Here is a 5,481-nt window from a genome sequence, read left to right as displayed (position 1 = left end):
ACCTATGGGATGCAGCAAAAGCAGTTCTAAGGGGGAAGTTTATAGCTATACAAGCCTACCTCAAGAAATAAGAAAAATCTCAAACAATCTAACCTTACACCTAAAGGAACTAGAGAAAGAAGAACAAACAAAACCCAAAATTAGTAGAAGGAAAGGAATCATAAAAATCAATAATAAATGAAATAAAAGCAAAGAAAACAATAGCAAAGATCAATAAAATTAAAAGCTGGTTCTTTGAGAAGATAAACAAAATTGATAAACCTTTAGCCAAACTCATCAAGAAAAGGAGGGAGAGGACGCAAATTAATAAAATTAGAAATGAGAAAGGAGAAGTTACAATGGACACTGCAGAAATACAAAGCATCATAAAAGACTACTACAAGCAACTCTATGCCAATGAAATGGACAACCTGGAAGAAATGGAAAAATTCTTAGAAAGGTATAAACTTCCAAGACTGAACCAGGAAGAAATAGAAAATATGAACAGACCAATCACAAGTAATGAAATTGAAAGTGTGATTAAAAATCTTCCAACAAACAAAAGTCCAGGACCAGATGGCTTCACAGGTGAATTCTATCAAACATTTAGAGAAGAGCTAATACCCATCCTTCTCAAACTCTTCCAAAAAATTGCAGAGGAACGTATGTATGATAAATACATACCTAGATCAATTTCTTAGGTTAAGTTGTGGCTAAATTCATTTTTAAGTTCAAGGTTCTAAGTGGCTGGGGGAGTCCTCTGTTCCTTGAACAGCCTTCTGTCCCAATGAGATGAGCCCCTACTATAACAACCTGTGCGAATTCCATCATATTTATCACATTGTATTTTAATTATCAGTTTATCAGTCTCCCATCAGATTGGGGATTCCTTCAGGGAGAGACTCTCTTGTTCACTTTGTCTTGAAATAGGTACCAAATTATTTGACAAATGAGTAATGAACAACACTTCAGATGGCATGCATTTATCCATAATTATTGAGTATTAACCTACAAATATTCTATAATCCGATTTTAAATCCTCAAATTTATACCAAGGCTTTGATTTAGCTAATACTAATTTTTAAAATGTGTAGCTTTGAGGCATTTTATTATAAAAAGCTGGTACTCATATATATAAATGAGTAAGAACTTAAAATTCATCATACATTTACTTCATTTTTTAGCTTGACCTTCTAGTAAATCTTTAGCTTCATTGATTTTGGCTGCTATATAAGGAGATCCTCCCTTGTCTGGGTGATTTAAAAGCATAATTGGTCGATGAGCATCTCTTATCTTTCCCTTATTGGCAGTAGGGCTTACACCTAGTATTAATGCTGCTTCCTGTTTTGTCATTTTGGGTTCAAACCCACCTCTGAAGGTGTAATAGCCACCAATGAAGGCAGATTTTGGTAGACTTTGAAAAACTTGTTTTACTTGAGGCTCCATATGCTTCGTGGCTTGCAAAGCATAATGGCCTGCAAATCCTGCAGCAGCAATGGTCAGTCCAACTGCTACGACTGTACTGGCCATGGTTCCCGCTCAGCTCCTCTGCCTCCACCAGGAGCACCCAAGTTCTTAGTTTTTATATCTTTGACAGTCTGCTTTTATTTGAACTCTTACGTGATTGTTTAGCTAGGTATGAAATTGTAGGTTATGTTATTTTCCCTTAGTATTTTGAAGTTACTGCTGTCTTTGTGCATCTGTTGTTGCCTTTGATAGGATTCCTGTTGGTTTGATTATTGTTCCTTTGAAGGTAGTTTATCTTTTCTCTCTTGCAGCTTTCACACTTTTTTCTCTTTTTTCTTGGTGTTCTGGTAGTTTCACTACAGTGTTGTATCTTTGTTTAGTCTGGAGAGTTAAGGAGCTCTTTCAATCTGAATATTTATATCTTCACTTCTGAAAACTTTAAAAATATTATCTCTTTGTTCACTGTAGTGTCTTTTTCACAGATAACTATCATATGCTGGATTTTCTGTCTAAATTTCTCTTTCATATTTTCCATTATTTAACTTCCTGTGGTACATTATAGGTGACTTCTTTAGACCTATCTTCCAATTTAGTAAATTTCTCTTCCTCTTTGTGTTGTGTGCTCTTTAACGTAGCATTGTTTTGTTTGCCAGTGATAGAATTTTTTTCAGATTTTCCATTTTTAATAATACACGCATACCTTGTTTTAGTGTGCTTCACTTTCTTGCACTTCACAGATCCTGTTTCTTGCAAATTGAAAGTTTGTGGCAATGCTCTGTTGAGCAAGTGTACTGGCACCACTTTTCCAACAGTGTTTGCTCACTTCATGTCTCTGTCACATTTTGGTAATTCTTACAATATTTCAAACTCTTTCATTAATATTATATTTGTTATGGTGATCTGTGACAGTTATCTTTGATATTACTACTGCAACTCGCTGAAGGCTCAGATGATGGTTAGCATTTTTTTAGCAATAAAGTATTTTAAAATTAAGGTATGTACATTGATTTTTTAGATACAATGCTATTGCACACTTAATAGACTACAGTGGAGTTCAAATATAACTGTTACATGCACTTGGAAATCAGAAAATTCATGTGATTCGCTTTATTGCGATACTTGCTTTATGGTGGTGATCTAGAACTGAACCTGCAGTATCTCTCAGGTATGCCTGTACCTTGATCCTGCCATGTGGAATCTATTATCTTTTTCATCTGCTTAATGGCTATAAACATTTATTTTAAAATTCTTTTTGAATTGCTTTAGTATTCAAAGTTATTTGATTATGAGCTTTTGTTGCATTCGCAAACTTTTATAGCATTGGATTGCTTTGTATTCTTTGCAATCTTTCTGAGTTCGTCAGTACTAATTATATATTTATAGGTACATGCTGGATTGTGGAAGCACCCTTATGGGACAGTTTTGTGCTTTACAGTGGATGTATGGGTTTCCCAGGTTTGGACCACTTTTTATACTAATTTTTTAGTTTGGACTTTGCTAATAGCTCAAAGAATTTTACACTCTGCTGGCATGCCTTGCAGGCCAGGGAATTCAAAATTGTCATGACTGACTCTGCTTCCTGCTGTACCTTGAGGCAAACCTTGTCTTTAGACTGTTGGGAGTTTTTTCTACTTCTAGTTCACCCCCTGGTCTTGCTTCTTGGAGGAAGTTCAGGACTCAAAATCTTGACTTTTTGTGTCATTGCCACAATCTACATCCATTTCTTCCAGAGGGACACATGGCTTATTTTTCTGGGACCTAGAAATGTTATTTTTCTTATCTTAAGCTCCAGCTGTGTACTTTGAAAAATTTCTTCAAATTTTATTTAGAATTTCTAGATGTCTTTGAAGTGGGAGGAGAGACTTCACACCTCAGATCCATTTGCTATCTTTGCCGGAAAGGCCTCCAATTTTTACTTTTTATTTTTTTACATAAACTTGGGCATATTATATATGTGTGTGTATATATGTATACATATACATATGTATATATATATATGTTTTGTTAATTGCTTTTGTACCTCTAAGAGTTTATCATGAAACTTATGCCATTATTAATCTTCTAAACCATGATTCTTTAGTAGTTATTTTCCACAGAATGGACGTATTACTTATCTAGGCAATCCCTGTTGTTGCATCTTAAGTTTCTGAATTTTTTTGCAATTATAATTGATTTTTCTGTGAATATCTTTATATATGTATCTTTGTGAGCATCTCTGCCAGGACTACCTTCTTAGAGGTGAAAGAATTGTTGTATAACAGGATAGAATCTTAATAATTTGAAAGACTGATAAAATATTAGTGATGGGAAGTACACGGATGTATCACAAAAATTCTGAACATTAAGGAAAAAAGGAACAGGGTAAAATTGTGAGAGGAAGATAGAAATACAATGGATTAGAACTTTATACCATTGTAAATGTCAAATCTCTGTTCACTGAGTTCATACAACAGACATTTAAGACATTATGTTGAGTATTGTAACTAATAGGGAGGGATAAGAAATGAATAAGACATGGTTTCTGTTCTTCAGAAGAATATAGGTGAACTCTTAATGAAGATAAATAGAACTATATGGAATTCTAATAAAAAGGCAGCCATAAGTAAGTAATATACTTCAGGTAACAGGAGGCTGCTGTGAGATCTCAGAAGGATCTACCTAATCCAGCTTGAGGAGGGGCCATATCTACCTAATAATTTACAACTCTTAAAATGGTAAGAAAAAGGTTTAAGCAACAATGAACACATGGTTATAGGAGGAATAGTTTTGACCCAGTTAATAATTTTGTGTGTATAATTACCTCAATAAGCATTTTCTTGAATGAGCGAGTTGCCTCTCAACATGGCTCACTCCTAGTCCAAATGGTTTGTTACCATGTCACCAGCCAGAACAACAGTGTCAAGCCTGTTCTTTAGCTTCTTTACAGCAGCCACACCCTAACAGTCATCGCAACTTCCTCCTTCCCGATAGAAACTTCATTGGTCTGGTTTTCCACCATTCTTATACATGGCTATGTGCTTCAGAAGAAGCTAGGCCCATCTCCTGCTATAGGGTTCCAGCTAATCTAAGTCAGTCATAGAGTGTTCCCTTGCCAATGACTGGTTTAGGCATAGGCATGTAATACAATTTTGGCAGGAGGAAAATTTTGCTTGGGGCTTTCTTGAAAAGGTTTATTCACCCATATAATGAGGAAAAGATGGCCCGTTCACTGGCTATTGTTGGTTCTGGATATTGTACTTGGAACTGTTGCAGTCATCTTGTCATCCGTCTTAGGATGAAGTCGGTACATAGGAAGGTGAAGCTAAGAAGGAGAGAGGAAACCTGGAGGCTGCTCTGCTACTTAATGTTGTGATAATAAATGCCCAGATGGTTTGAGTTATGTTTTTCTATTACCTGAAGCCAAAATCTTCCTAACTGATGCAGGAGGCAAGGTGCCCCTTGGGACTCTTGTCACCTCAGGACAATCCCTGTAATCTACTCAAGTGTCTCATGCAGGGATGCAGGCGATGTTCTGGGTGACTTGGGCTGTTTTCCTATTTGTTGCCTTTGGACAGTTACCAGAATAACTGGATATTTGCATTTCCATATCACAATGTCTCTTTCTAACCTTTCTTTTCTAACTTAAAAGTAGGTTCTTCCAGTTGATTTTTGAATGACCTAAAACCAAGAGAACTATTGATATTGCACAGTAGTGATCCATGTATTTCCTATTCAATTCCTTTGTCATGAAAATTAGGGAAAAATACACAATGAAAATTAGTTGTGGCTAAATATTATGAAAAGTAAAAATTTCCACTTTTCAAGTGTGTTAAGATAGCTTGCATTTATTGCTTCCTTTGTTTCTTCACTGTGCCGTGACCATAGCTTATCACTCACTTTGAAACTTTTTTCAAGCATCGAAACTCTTTTTGTTTCCAAATGATTTCTAAATGATCAACAGCACCTCCCCTGCTGAAAAAGCAGTTGTGATAAATTAGATTAAGTTGATTTTATAAATTCGAATTTATAATTGGAGAGTATGGGGGACAATTACAG

The 5,481-nt window shown here is 35.4% G+C and overlaps 1 pseudogene; it reads right to left on the bottom strand.

The window, feature by feature from the left end:
• Positions 1 to 1,042: 1,042 nt before the first annotated feature.
• On the bottom strand, positions 1,043 to 1,509 carry LOC137753701 (mitochondrial import inner membrane translocase subunit TIM14 pseudogene; annotated as a pseudogene).
• Positions 1,510 to 5,481: the final 3,972 nt, after the last annotated feature.

This window comes from Eschrichtius robustus, chromosome 19 (genome assembly GCF_028021215.1).
Source record: "Eschrichtius robustus isolate mEscRob2 chromosome 19, mEscRob2.pri, whole genome shotgun sequence".
NCBI lineage: Eukaryota > Metazoa > Chordata > Mammalia > Artiodactyla > Eschrichtiidae > Eschrichtius > Eschrichtius robustus.
The sequence above is the reverse complement of the archived record's forward strand: the minus strand, read 5'-3'. Positions and strand labels throughout refer to the sequence as shown.